At 41.8% G+C, this 15,038-nt stretch overlaps 1 protein-coding gene and 1 non-coding gene across 2 annotated transcripts in view; one reads left to right on the top strand and one right to left on the bottom strand.

Moving 5' to 3' along the window:
• LOC136486680 (polyubiquitin-like) overlaps nucleotides 1-15,038 on the top strand; it is a 352,654-nt gene that overhangs the window by 190,083 nt on the left and 147,533 nt on the right. The window lies entirely within an intron of this gene.
• Nucleotides 1,256-1,364, bottom strand: LOC136490531 (small nucleolar RNA R71). The gene has a single exon (XR_010767810.1). It is a non-coding gene; the product is annotated as a small nucleolar RNA R71 (small nucleolar RNA).

Raw genomic sequence — 15,038 nt, 5'->3', positions numbered from 1 at the left:
ATGCTTTGACTTATAATTAAGAATGACTTAGGAATTATTCCTCTAATATTCTACCTGACCATGCTAATGCCATAGAAAGGAGTACACTGAGTGATTTATCATTATCATCGATTAATACTTATCATATATATATCTTATCCTATGACTTACCCCTGTTATGAGTAGAATATTGGTTATGGTTTACTTCTCCATCAATAGTATAAGTTATCAATACATGTCGATGCTAGACCTTCTATGTGGTAAAAATATAAATAACGATATCTGGAATACTCTCGGGTAAAATGCTACAATGGTATATTATCTGTGCACTTGCAGATCCTTTTGATTCATATATTTATTTATTCTTACTAGTCACATAATTAATAAAGAACTGCTTAGTATTATTCTAGTAGTAATGCTATGTAGTACCAACAATTATCTCTGATATCATCACTAGGGATGACAACCTAGTAAAGTTAGGAGATATAGGTTTATAATAGGTTGCTATTTAAAAACAAGTGACACGTTAATAAATTCCAACAAGCATTCTCTAGCACTATTGCTAAGGACTATATTTAAAACTCTGTTCTTAGTAGCAACACTAAGAAATGTCAACAAGGATTTTGGCTCCATTGTTGGGGAAGGTAGCTAGACAAAGGAAGTATTGATAAACTTATACTTATTGATGTGATCGAAATAACCATTGACCTCTGCTCAAACAGGCTTACCCTTGTTTTATCTACTTGTGTATCTTATGCAGGGTAATGTATGACCGGTTTTGACCTTCTCACTAACTATGTTGGCGATCCAGAAGCACTACTTAAGAGGACTAAGGCTAAACTAAATTTTTTTTCAGCTTTAGAGTCGGAAGACAACCATATAAGGCGAAGCTTAACACCATAATTTGAAGCCATGGTTGATAGGATTCTCCGTGAATTCTCTGCTCTAACTACTGCCAACATCTGGACTAGACCCATAGTCAATGTGGGAGACAATGGATTCGAGCTCAAGCTGGCTCTCATCAACATGGTGCAAGTGAGCCAATTTTGTGGAAAGGCACATGAAGATGCGAGTGCACATCTCCAACACTTTCTGGAGATCTGTAGCACTTTCACCATCAAAGGAGTAACCAAGGACGCCATACAACTTCGCCTCTTCCCATTTTCACTTTTGGGGAAGGCGAAGCAGTGGTTCTATGCCAACAAAGACAGAAACACTACATGGGATAACTGCTCCATTGCCTTCTTAGCAAAGTTCTTTCCCATGAGCAAGACCAATGCTCTATGTGGGAGAATTTCAAGTTTTCAGCAGCAACATGATGAATCTATCCCTGAGGCATGGGAATGCTTTCAAGACTATATATCAGAATGTCCTCATCATGGGATGGAGAATTGGCTACTCATGCAGATGTTCTACCATGGGTTGATCAATAGTACTCGTGAGATTATGGATGCTGCTGTTGGAGGTGCATTCTTGTCACTTACACTTCCAGCTGCGACCACTCTTGTGAAAAAGATGGTCTCCAACCAAGGCTAGAATGAAGAATGTGTTTAGACCCACAAGAATGGTGGAGGTATGCATCAACTCAAGGCAGTAGACATGCTATCTGCCAAGATGGACCTACTAATGAAGAAACTCGAAGACCGAGCTAATGAAAAGCAAGAAGTCATGCACATTCATGATTCATGCATGATGTGTAAGGTATGTGGCAACACTGGGCATTCAAGGAATAGCTATCCTGAAACCCAAGAGGATATGAACTTTGTCAACAACAAATACTATCATCCTCAACAGAATCAAGGATAGAACCAACAACCGAGGCTAAACTACCAAGGTAACTACTAAGGTAACCCTCAAGGTAATAATTATAATAACTTCAATCAACCACCCTTGAGAGAATTAATTGCGGGCCAATCTAGACTTATGGAAGGATTATCTAAGAAGGTAGCTACCAATGATAAAATTCTAGAAAATATAAGTAACAGAATGGATAGCTTTGCTTCTGCCATTAAGAACCAGCATAGCTTTAATAAAATGATAGAATCACAAATAGCTCAGCTGGCGGCTGTTGTTCCTCCTAGCAAAGATAAGATTCTGGGGCAGCTGGAAGATCTAGAAACTACAAATCTTGTTGATATTCACAATGCATCTTTCTACTACACGCAACCATCAGAGGGAAGGTGGATAGATTACACCTTACCCAACAAGAAAGGTGATCTAGGGAGACCTATCATCGCTATAGCCATTAGACCTCATATCTTCTGAGAAGCTATCTGTGACTTTGGAGAAAGTGTCAACATCATTCCTAAGGTAATTTATGAGAAAATTTTAGGAGATCCTTTGTTGTACACAAATATGCATTTGCAGCTTGCAGATCAATCACTCTGCTACCCTAAGGGAGTTCTTGAAGATGCCATCATCTGAGTGGGACAATCCTATGTTCCCATAGACTTTGTGGTTTTGGAAATAGGTGGAGATGAAAGGGCACCCATCATCTTGGGCCGACCTTTCTTGAGCACCACAAAAGCCATAATCTACGTGGATAGTGCCAAGATCTATTTCACGATCAAGGATAAAAAGGAGAAGTTCTATTTCAAGAACCGCATCTTGCAATCTCGTAGTCTCCACAAAAGGCATACCTGCCCGAAGAGACAACAATGACTAAGAAGAAGAACAACTGAAGAAGGAGGAAGAATAAGACCTGTCAGCCATAAGAAGAAATGGTCAACAAGATCAACACACTCTGATCTGAGTATGACCACCTCCTCGCTTCAGCATTCCTTGCTAAGAAGGATGATCCTAGCGTACCGATGATCGAGTGTACCATTGGAAAAAGAATCTTCCACAAGACCTTCTACAACATTGGATCGAGCGTCAATATAATGTCCAAGGTAATGCATGAATATTTATTCGGTAACAAACCTTTGTTCCCTACATATATGCAGTTGTAGATGGTAGACCAATCAATCCGATTCCCTGAGGGAATAGCGAGGGATGTTATGGTAAGAATACAAGATCACTATGCCCCTACCGATTTCATGGTCCTGGACATGGGAGAAGAAGAAGAGGATACACCCATCATCCTTGGAAGACCGTTCCTCAACACCACCAACGTGATCATCTACGTCGGATCGGGACAAGTCCACTTCCAATTCTCTAGAGAAAAGGTATGCTGTTATTTTAATAGTTATACTACTTATGAATAGCCGAAGAAGTCCCACTCCAGGAGGAGACATTGATCATCCTAACATCAAAGGAATCAATACCCAAGGAATGAATGGGAAGATGAAGAACCTAAAGCGCCTGCGAAAGATGAACCTACTCCACCTAAGACAAGTCCACAGTTCAGGCAGGTGTGGAAAGAAAAGGTGACATCATCATCAGAGTCACCATCACAATATGTGCAGTTATCTAGGTCTCCACCATTGAGACCGGATAATGCACCAAAGGAATGAAGGAGGACTTAAAAATCTGAACCCTCACCGTGAGGTAATAATGGTAGTTATCCATATTTACTTTCTAGCATTACATAAATTATTTTTCACTTTAGCATATTTACTTTTCTGCATTTGCCTTGCACTAATAAAAGTAAAATAAAAAGTTTCATTACTTCATATAAAATCTTAAAGCCCCATGTGAATAAATCTACGGTGTCTAAACACCTATGGAAGTATTCACTATGGTGGCATCAAAATAAAAATACTGAGCATGCATATTTTTCTACATTATAAAAAATTATTAAATGGACATCTTGCTAAAATTCTGCCAAAAGAAAATCTATCTAAACCCACAAGGACAACAAATCTTTGAATGGCTGACCACTAACCCCTTATTCTAATCTGTGCCACGAGTTTTGGTGTTCCTGTTGGAGTATTTTGCAGGATAACACATAAGATCTAGAGCAAGTTTACTCGTCTGTCTTCATCCACCCAAAATACATCTTCCTGAACCGCTGCTGTACTCACTACACATAAGGAACCCAACTCCTGGATGAATGAGAAGGACATTAGCTGACAAACCCGCTAAGAAAAGGATCACTCAACATTCAACAATCAACCATAGCAACATCCAGCTTGGGAGACGAGCACCCCCTATGTATTTAGCTAAGTATTTCTTTCCTTTAGTTTTACTATTTCTGAGTTTGCTTTATGCTAGATATAAAAAAATAAAAAGATGTATAACAAACTAAAACAAAATAAAATTTTATCTTAGCTAGTTATATATATATATTAATAAGGTGTGATCTTAAAACCTAAAAATAAAAAAAATGTGTGTCTAGTTTTCTGTTTATAAGAGCTAAATAAATAAAATTGATTCTGAAGATAATCTCTTGCTATGGAAATGACGAATAGTTGATTTGTTGTAATTCCTTTCAAGTACCTAGTTTTCAGTCTTGAATTCTCATGAGTTTTGGATATGACTGTTTTGATATAAGGATTTACTCTGAACTTGCAACTCATGGGTAGCATACACTTGATCTAAGTCTAGGTAATTGACGAATATGATATAAGAAGGTCTGAGCTGCTGTTTATCTTATCCTAGTGGTACTAAAGTTTCATAGATTTATCATTTGAAAAACATAAAAATTCTACATGATGAGTTCCTTGTATGACAAAGCTTGAATTCCTACCAGAACCATATATGATACTAAGATTAGGAAAAACTTCCACTCTTATATGTTATTTGCATTGCATTGAGTTTAGTCAAGCTTTGTTGAACCTTATGAGAGGTTTGTCATGCTCTTAAAATCAAGATCACGTACACACCACCATGCACTACTCCTACACTAGGGTAGGCGTAAAAACATGCCATTCCATCTAGATCCACCCAGAAATGTTTTACTCTTTCACTGGGAGTGAACACTAAAAATATACCCTATAGGATATCCACTAAATAAATGCTCCAAATTCTTGTTGCTATCTCTCAAAAGTTTTGTTGAAGTCAAAAGAAGCACGAGGCTATGCAAAAGTTATTCATGAAAAGAAGAAAAAAGAAAAAAGGAGAAAAAAGTGTTGAAAAAACTTGACAAGTATCTGAGATATATAAAACAATGGGTACTCCGATGCCCGCCTGAAAAAAGAAGAGATGAATAAGATAGGTCATGTTTTCTTGCAAAGTTGTTTCCAAGTTTTAAAAGAGAGATATGTTTTCAAGGAGCAAAGTATAATTAGGTTAGCCACCATATACATCCACACGCATGCACATCTTGATTTGATTGTATGACTTAACTCTCTTTGGATCCGAGGTTTGACTTTACAATATATGTATTGTAAGTATGCTCTTTCATGCTTTTTCCACTCCTATGAGCTCCACATGAGCCTTAGTTGTAGGAAGAGAAAGGCATAACATTATTATTGTCTTGGTGAGGATCCACAAATACCACATATCTTGAGAGACTTGAGAGTGTCATACAATGGAAGCTCTGAGTTTTATTTTGAAAACCTATAAAAACTCTGGAATAATGGTTGAGCAAAGAAGTTGAGACATAGTGCTTGACTTGATTGTTCTGTCTTTCAATTACTCAAGACCTAAGTGAAGGCTAAGGAGCCCCATAATTGAAGGTAATATGGGTAAGTTTGAAAGTCAGATTGGTTTATTTTAATCCGGAGGAGAATTCTTGTTTGAACGCATGTGTACTTTTGAGGAGTGACAGCATTGACACAACTCCTAATCCATTTTGCTGAGTTTAGTTTTGCTAAGGGACTAGCAAGGGTTAAGCTTGGGGGAGCTTGTTGATGGTAGTTAACAACCATTATAAACCATCAATAAAACATACATAAGGGCACAATTGAGATCACCAACAAAGGTCTAGGGGTTTAAACTAACAAATTCCATGAGTTTTGGTGAATCTATGATTTCTATAGGGTTTATTCAGAAAATCATCAAGGTGGACCTAGATGTCAGAGTTAATCACGCTTATCCGTAGCAAAACGGACACTAGAATGTTCTAGAGGACACCATGCCGAGGCAGAGAGGCAGAGGCTGCCAGGTGGGGCCACCTGACCTATAGGCCGCCCGGCCCCTAGGCCCACCTATCAGCCTCTACATTGCAATGTTGGTTCTCCACCGCCTCCCGGTTGCATCTACGCTGTTCCTTCTATCAGTTTGATCCAAGGGCTCACGTTGGACGCTCCAGCCAATATATATCAGCCCATGCCTCCTCCTAAAGGCATCAAGTCATTTGAGAAGATAGAAACCCTAATCATCCTTTGAGCTCCATCATATTCTAGGGCATAGGTAGTTAGGCTAGGTCTATAGGGTGGCAAGGATGCTTCGCTTGGATTCCCGTTCGTGTCAAGAGCGTGGTTCGGCATAATCTTTGTACCCCCTCTCTCTTTTGTATCTCCATTATTTTTATATGTTTACTACAATTCTTATGCCAATTTTAGTATTCATTTTATTCATGTTCTTTGTTATAATGTTCATCGTCTACTTTGATTATATACCTAGTATAATTGGATTATCATCATATTCATCCATATGTTCATATAGCGCTCACCCTAAGGATCCATGGGTGGGTGGTCAACATTGTGTAAGCATGGTACTTATACGTTGTTTACCTACGGATACACACTATATTATGGGTCATGTGGCAGATCGCGGACGTGACACTCCCATTGAGTCCTTTGTAGTCCGCTCCTGATGTAGGTAGCACGTAGGATCTAGTTACGAAGGGGGACAAGCTCTGTTCTTAATCTCCCTTAGAAATATCCCTTATGTGTAGATATGAAGAACATCTTAGCACTGACTATTAGGTGTAATTGTACTAATCAATGTATGCTTTGACTTATAATTAAGAATGACTTAGGAATTATTCCTCTAATATTCTACATGACCAAGCTAATGCCATAGAAAGGAGTACTCTAAGTGATTTATCATTATCATTGATCAATACTTATCATATATATATCTTATCCTATGAGTTACCCCTGTTATGAGTAGAATATTGGTTATGGTTTGCTTCTCCATCAATAGTATAAGTTATCAATACATGTCGATGCTAGACCTTCCCTATGGTAAAAATATAAATAACGATACCTGGAATACTCTCGAGTAAAATGCTACAATGGTATAATATCTGTGCGCTTGTAGATCCTTTTCATTCATATATTTATTTATTCTACCTAGTCACATAATTAATAAAGAACTGCTTAGTATTATTCTAGTAGTAATGCTATGTAGTACCAACAAGTATCTCTGATATCATCACTAAGGATGACAACCTAGTAAAGTTAGGAGATATAGGTTTATAATAGGTGGCTATCTAAAAACAAGTGACACATTAATAAATACCAATAAGCATTCTCTAGCGCTGTTGCTAAGGACTAGATTTAAAACTCTGTTCTTAGTAGCAACGCTACGAAATGTCAACAACGGCGATAGGAGCTATCACACCACCGTACTCTACACGCTAGATAAATAATCCAATTTGCAAGCACAGCAAAGGCACACTAGTTTACCTACAATAATGATAACATGCATCCTTGAGGAAATTAACATGTCCATAGACAATCAAACAACATTGGTCCATTTAAACATGTCACAGAGAGATACATCAAATGCAACTTAGTTTAGTGCTCTCCTAATGACTTCGAGAACAAGGGAACATACGGAATGAACAATGTATGAAACGGGTGCATCACTATTTAAGTCGGGTCTGGGTGCATCACTAATTGTCAACATGTAAGTTTAGTAGTAGGAAAAAATGAAGGAAACTATTTTTTGTCCACCTTTCTTGTGTAGTAACTTCCTTGTCGATTAGGATATGGTGGTTCTCATGTTATGATTCCTTAGACTGAACAGCAGGCTTGGAAATGAGAACACAGAGCTATTCAAGAAAGAGAAAGAAAAGGTGAGGTGAAACTTCCACTAGCATCTGCACCTCTCATGGTTGAGAGAGAGCAAGAGGCAGGACAAGCATGTTCCCTTTACCTTCCAAGCAGAAGAGAAGGAAGGAAAACAAGCGTGTTCCCTTGCACCGTCGCAAAACTTCCACAAACACTGAGGAATTGAGCGGACATGCATATAGCCGCGCATAGGTGATGGCGGAAGCTAATCTTGAAGGCCTTCTCCTAGCGGCACTGGAGTCGATGTAGGACGAGGGAGGCCATGGTGATGGGAGACTACATGCAACTCAAGGTTTACTCTAGTTTTTCTAATGCTAGGGGAGAAAGAAGGATTGGAGTTTGTTGGAGAGGCTGCCCTTAGCTTGGCTTAAATAGCCCCACCTCAAGACACGTGCGGGGAAGGCAACAGTCAAGGTCCGTGACATCTGTGGCCACCCACGTGATTCACGGGCGACGGAGCAGTGAACATGATGTGGTTCAGATTCCCTGGCACATTTGATTCCCTGCCACATTTCATCCTCATCTAACATAGTAACAATCATCACAACAATTTCATTGATAACTTAAATTACATTCCACAGTTGTACAATAACAAAGACCTATCGAAGACTACTAGGTGTACAATAACAAAGACCTTTGAGTACAGGTACATCCCATAGTCGAGTCTGGAGACAGGCAATGTAAGCTAAGGATGAGGTAGAACCTCATAAAACTTCCACCAGCATCTCAGTGAGGTGTTTTACCTTCCCTACTCCTGCACCTCTCATGGTCGCGAGCGTGAGAGAGATAGAGGCAAGAAGAGGAGCATCTCAGTGAGGTGCTTTACCTTCCCTGCTGCACCTCTCAAGTTCATGAGCACGAGGGACATAGAGGGATTGAAGAAGAGTAGGCGGCTAGGTGGGGAAGAGAAGCATCGTTGTCGTCGCTGCTACTCTAGAGGAAGGAGGATCACCATGGCACCAGAATGGTGAATCAGCACAAGAAATGTGGAGGGCAAACCATTGATACCAAAGTGCATTGAGTATCCCCTGGCTTGCCCAAATAAGCGAACCTCCTTAATCGCAAAACTTCCACTAGCACCTAGATCGAGCATCCCCATTGCACCTAGATGCCGTTAGTACCCAATCTTGAAGGCCTTCTGCCAATGCTGCTACTGTCGCCGGAGGAGTCGGAGAAGGAGCGCCATGGCGATGAAGAAAATATAGCTGGTGGGCTCAAGAGCTTTGTCTGTATCTATCTGTATCTAAGGAGGAAGGAGTGTGTGGATTACCAAGAAGCGCATCCAGCCCCCGCTTAAATAGGCCAACCTTGAAGATGGAGAAATAGAGAGGAGCAGTATAAGCATCAGGGAAGACAAGGCATATACTCCATAGGAAAGTAATGGTGATGCAACTGTGTTGTTTGTAGTTAGGAAATGGGGAAATAACTCACGCTGAATTTACTACTGCCGGTACACCAAATGGTCATGTAGGGCCGGCGGCCATAAGGCCTATCCCAGTCGGCTCGACATTCTAAAAGATGGAGGAATTCAACCCCACTACCACTGCCACATTGATGGTTTTCAACTGCCAGTTTCCTTCCCTTGGAGGCCTCGCTATCGGTCCAACCGGCGGTGGAAGTATAACACCATCGCTTCTATCGCTACGGCAGTAAAAGTGGCGACGGTGAAAAGTCAATCTGTAGTAGTGACCCACCAGCATGGCTACCCCCTGCCACGCATGCCAAAGTAGTTCTATGATGATTAGTTTTCATCATAGATCAATCCAATTCTATGATGATTTTTTAGAATCATCATAGAATTGCAAGAATGACGCGACTTCTATGATGAACTGTTTTTCATCATAAATTCATCATAAAACTGAAATTATGACGAATTTGGCTCCTTTAGTGATGAAAGCTGATCATCATAGAAGTGGATATTTTTAGTAGTGTATAAAAATTCCCCATCTAGGGATTGTAAAGGGAGGAGGCCACAAGATCAATAAAATCGATTGTCTTGTTTCACTTGTGTGTCACTTCAGTGTCTTTTCGCATTTGAGTCTATTCGCACGACAACCAGGTGTTTGAAGGCTTGGGCCTTGAATAACATTGGTGCCCACCATGGGGGTTGCTCGAGCTTATCATGGCACCAAAGAACAAAGCGACAAAGCTACCAGTGGATAGGGCGAAAGCATCCAAGGCATCAGCTTTCTTAGTTGTAGGGACAACTACGCGAGATGGCACGGCAACGGAGGAACCACCAGCTCCCTAGGCGGTGGGAGACAGCACGGTGCCCCCTCTAGGTCGAGAGGAGATGCCTGAAGGAGTGGCTAAACAAGTCCAGCTCAATCAAGATGGAAACGAAGTACTGGAAGAAGACGAAGACTGTGAAATCACTAAACAAGGTAGAAACCTAAAGACGTTGAATCAGTACCAACAGGACATCCTCAAGCTCCAAAATGAGAAGGAGCAGTTTCTCAGGCAATCCGCTACCCGCAACAGATCTGAGCAAACACAGAGGGCACTCAAAGAAGCCAAAATCCATAGGGATAGACTGGTAAGAGAAATCCAAGGATTGCAGGGAGCGGGAGCTGCAGCCGCTATTCGCTCTGGTCAAAACATAGAAATACCAAGGGATGACTTTGTAGAAGAAGATGAAGGCCCATATGACCAAACCTCACCCCTGTCAAAAGAACTTCAGCTATATCCATGGCAAGCATGCTATAAGCCCTGTATCCCAATTTTCGACGGAAAGACAAACCCGAGAAAGTTCCTTGTGAGCTATGAAACCGCGGTAACGTCAGCTAGGGGAGACGCCCAAATTCTAGCAAAGTCACTAATCATGGCGGTGCAAGATATCGCCCATGACTAGTATACCTCGTTGAAGCCTCTATCTATTAAGTCCTGGGGTCAAGTCAGAGTGGAACTCTTGTCCACCTTCCAAGGATACCATCCAGGGATGAAAACAACAAGAGACATGCTAAATTGCATTCAGCAAGGCAATGAATCTTTGTCTAAGTTTCTAGAATGGTTCATTCAGACCAAATCCCAGGTGCCGAATGCGCTAGAAGAGATAGTTATAGCAGCAGTCGTGGAAGGGTTGACCATCAGCCAGTGCACAACTCATTTCACCAGAAATTAGCCCACTTTCATAAGGGAGCTATTTGAGGTTATGAGGCAATATGCGAGGTTAGACGATGACCTAAAAAAACAAAAAGCAACACGGAATTCATGGAGGCAAGCAGGCAGGGTCCCCCAGCCCCCACAAACCCCAACATAGTGAAACATCAAGCCTTTTCACACAATCAACAATCTCCAAGAGCAACCAGATCATTCCTAAGTAGAGCAAGGTTACCAAGGACCACAACCAAACCAACAGTATAGAAGCTTCGACCAGGATTAGTGTGGAGGCCGAGGAGGTCGAGGTCCCCGTGGGGGTCGAGATGACAAAGGAAGGGGTAGAAGTCAGAGAACACCTTATTGTGCCGTATGTGGTGAAAATGCGGGGCATTTAATAAAGGAGTGCAAATATAACAAAATGGCCAGAGAACTAAGAGAAAAAACAAGGCTACAAAAAGCAGCGAAACATCCAACCATGTGTTCCATAATACCAGTTGCGAAATGATGAGCAACAAGGCTCACAATAGCCCCTACCTGGTGGCAGGTAGCAACGCTTTTCACCACCCTAGCTTTTCGTATGGATATATGCAATATCCGTATACCTGGCAGCAACCGGCGATCTCGGTGTATCAGCATTTCGCCCAACATCTGGGGCATTCAGCCGCGGTGACCAAGCCAACCTCAGCCAGCAAAGCACAAAAATGCCCAAGAGCATCAGGTTGTAAACATCATCTTACCATCCCAAGGTCACATATTTGTGACCACCGGCGGATCAAATCAAGAGCACGAAAATAAATGGGCCAGAAGGGATTTTGAAAGAAGGGTGCACACTGTATCGCTAAGGCTACCGCTTAACAGGCCAGCTTGGTCCATGGTACCAATTACCTTTGACGAAAATGATTTCCAAGTGCAAGATTTTCCACACACAGATGCTTTTGTGGCAACCGCAAATATAGTCGGTTTTACTATACACAATATCCTCATAGATAATGGAAGCTCTACCGACATCCTCTTTATTAAGCCTTTCGAGCAGATGAACCTCGATAGGCGAACAATAGAACCAGCCAGGAATTCATTGTTCGGTTTTAGTGGAAAGAAGATAGACGCCTTGGGGAAAAAGGCAATCCCTGTCTCTTTCGCAGAAGGTGAAAAGGTCCACATAGAAACGATAACTTTTGACATAGTCAACATGGATTATCCATATACTGCCATCTTTGGCAGGGGAGTCCTAAGTAGATTTGAAATCATAATAAAGCAAAGCTACTTGTGCATGAAGATGCCATCCCCTTTTTGGGATAATCATAGTGCACGGAGATCAGGCAATGTCTAGATGAATAGAGGGCAATCCAATTCTAGGATATAGCCTTGTAAATGAAGTTACCAAGAAACCGCCTAGAGAAGAAACAAACAGTGAGAAGGCAGATGAATCAAGGGCGGAGGCCGCCGAAGACACTCACAAAGCCCCATTGTCAGAATTAATGCCAGAAAAGTGCGTCCACATAGGTTCCGACCTCGCAAAAGACAAGAAAGGCAACCTGATAGCCTTTCTTCATGAGAATCTGGACGTATTCGCCTGGTCGGCAAAAGACCTACAAGGTGTCAGTCGTGATCTCGCACAACACAATTTGAACATAGCAAAAGGAGCAAAACCCAGGAAGCAAAAGCTAAGGAAGATGTCCACGGAAAGAGTAGAAGCAACGAAAGTAGAAGTGCAGCGATTACTCGATGCCGGCGTCATCAGACCGGTTTAGTATCTGAAATGGCTAGCCAATATTGTAATCGTTGGAAAGAAAAATGGGAAATGGCGAATGTGCGTCGATTTCACTGATCTGAACAAGTGTTGCCCGAAAGATCCATATCCGCTCCCAAGAGTTGACAAGTTAGTCGATATCGCCACTAGGTGTAAAGTGATGAGTCTATTAGATTACTTCTCGGGGTATCACCAAATCTAGTTGAACCCGAACGACGAAGAAAAAATAGGTTTCATCACTCGAGGAGGAACTTACTGTTATCGGCGAATGCTCGAAGGAATGTGAAATGTAGGCCCTACCTTTTCTAGAATGACCGATGGAGTTTTTGACAAGCAGAAAGGCAAAAACCTGGTAGCATATGTCGATGATATTGTGGTCAAGAGCGATAAGAAGGAGACCCATATCAAGGACTTACAAGAAACATTCAAGAACCTGAGAAAGACCAGCCTCAAATTAAACCCAAACAAGTGCATATTCGGCATCAAGAAAGGAAAACTGCTTGGTTGTCTAGTATCAGCAAGAGGCATCGAGGCAAATCCTAAAAAAATAGTAGTGATAGTAAACATGAAGCCGCCTACAAGTAGAGAGCAGGTGCAGATGCTCACTAGCAAGCTAGTAGCTTTGAACAAGTTCATCTCGAGATCAGCCGAAAGGGCTTACCTTTCTTCAGAACCTTATGAAGCTTAGACCATTTCGAATGGGGGCCTGAGCAGTAGAAAGCTTTCAATGAGCTCAAAACTTACTTGGCCAAGCTAACAATGTTGTCCAAGCCTTCGCCATCCGCAATGTTGCTGCTACATATAGCAGTGTCACCTATAACTGTCAGCGTAGTGCTGGTCAAAGAGAAAGAACACAAAAACAAGATGAAGCAATTCCCAGTATACTTTGTATGAGAGGCTTTATTAGGAGCAAAGCTCAACTATTCTGAGCTAGAGAAGATAGCATACATAGTGGTCATGGCATCAAGAAAGTTGAAGCATTATTTCCATGCCCACCACATCAAAGTCCTTTCAGCGCAACCACTAGAAGCGTTATTTGGCAATTGTGAATCCATCGGAAGAATCAGAAAGTGGGCCACGGAGCTGAATGAGTTCATAGTGGATTTTGAACACAGATCTGCAATCAAATCTCAAGCACTCATAGATTTCATCGCAGATTGGACACCAGCAGCTTACGACACCACACTACAATTCGAAGAGCCAACTTGGACCATGCATTGCGATGGATCCTGGGGAATGACTGATGTGGGCATAATAGCAATATTAACACCGCTGAAAGGTCCAAAGCTTCGCTATGCAGCAAGGCTGGAATTCCTCATGACCAACAATATAGCCGAATACGAGGCAATGCTCCTGGGTTGCGAAAACTCAGAGCCCTAAGAGTCAGGAGGTGTATAGTCAGGTCAGATTCTTAGGTAATAGTGGGACACATCGAGAAAGAGTTCACTATGAAAGAACCTGAGTTGATCAAATACTTAACAGTAGTGAGGAGAATGGAGAAACACTTCACCGGTTTCACCGTTCGCCACATCCCAAGAAGCAAGAACGTTGAGGCTAATGAACTAGCGAAAGCAGCCATGCAAAAAGCAACAATGCCAGCAGATGTTTTCTATCAAGAGCTTTCACTCAAAGCCATAAGGGAAGAAGAGGAACAGCCCTGCAGCATGCATGCTATCGCAAGCAAGGACTAGAGATCACCCATATTCGCATACCTCAATGGAACCTATGAGCCGCAAAACAAACACGAAACAGATAGAATGAACTCTAGGACAAAACAATACTCCATCATAGCAAGGAGAGTTGTACAAGAGCGGAATAGTCGCACCGATGTTGAAATGCATAAGCAGAGAGCAAGGAATCCGACTACTGAGCGAAATGCATGCCGGAATGTGTGGATCTCATAGGGGACCACACAAAATTGTCCATAGAGCGATGAGACAAGGGTCCGCATAAAATCTATACTTACCCTGCAGCTAAGAGCCTAAAACATCAGGGGATGCCGTGGGAGTAAGGGTCGGACAAGCAAAAACCACCTCTTCGGCAGAAGCCAGTCTTGCCTTTTTCACGATAGTTTCCTTTAGGGGGGTCACTAGACTTGCGGGAGTTCTTCTTAGATTTCCTCCCAAGAACATTGCCAATAGACATGGTATCCGCAAGGCCGAAAGCATCATAGATGTCAGCAACTTTCACCTTGCTCGCCATCCGGTTAGAGCTCGAGATGGCCTGCATCGCCAGTTACAACATCGCGTTAGTGAACGAGTAGAGCTTGAACATGCCGGGAAGCAAAAAGCCCAACCAAAAACAACAGCAGCAAAATTCATAAGGGAAAATGCAGCGCCACCATTTCGGTCTAGACTTTCCCA

The sequence above is a fragment of the Miscanthus floridulus genome, chromosome 10 (assembly GCF_019320115.1).
Source record: "Miscanthus floridulus cultivar M001 chromosome 10, ASM1932011v1, whole genome shotgun sequence".
NCBI lineage: Eukaryota > Viridiplantae > Streptophyta > Magnoliopsida > Poales > Poaceae > Miscanthus > Miscanthus floridulus.
The sequence above is the reverse complement of the archived record's forward strand: the minus strand, read 5'-3'. Positions and strand labels throughout refer to the sequence as shown.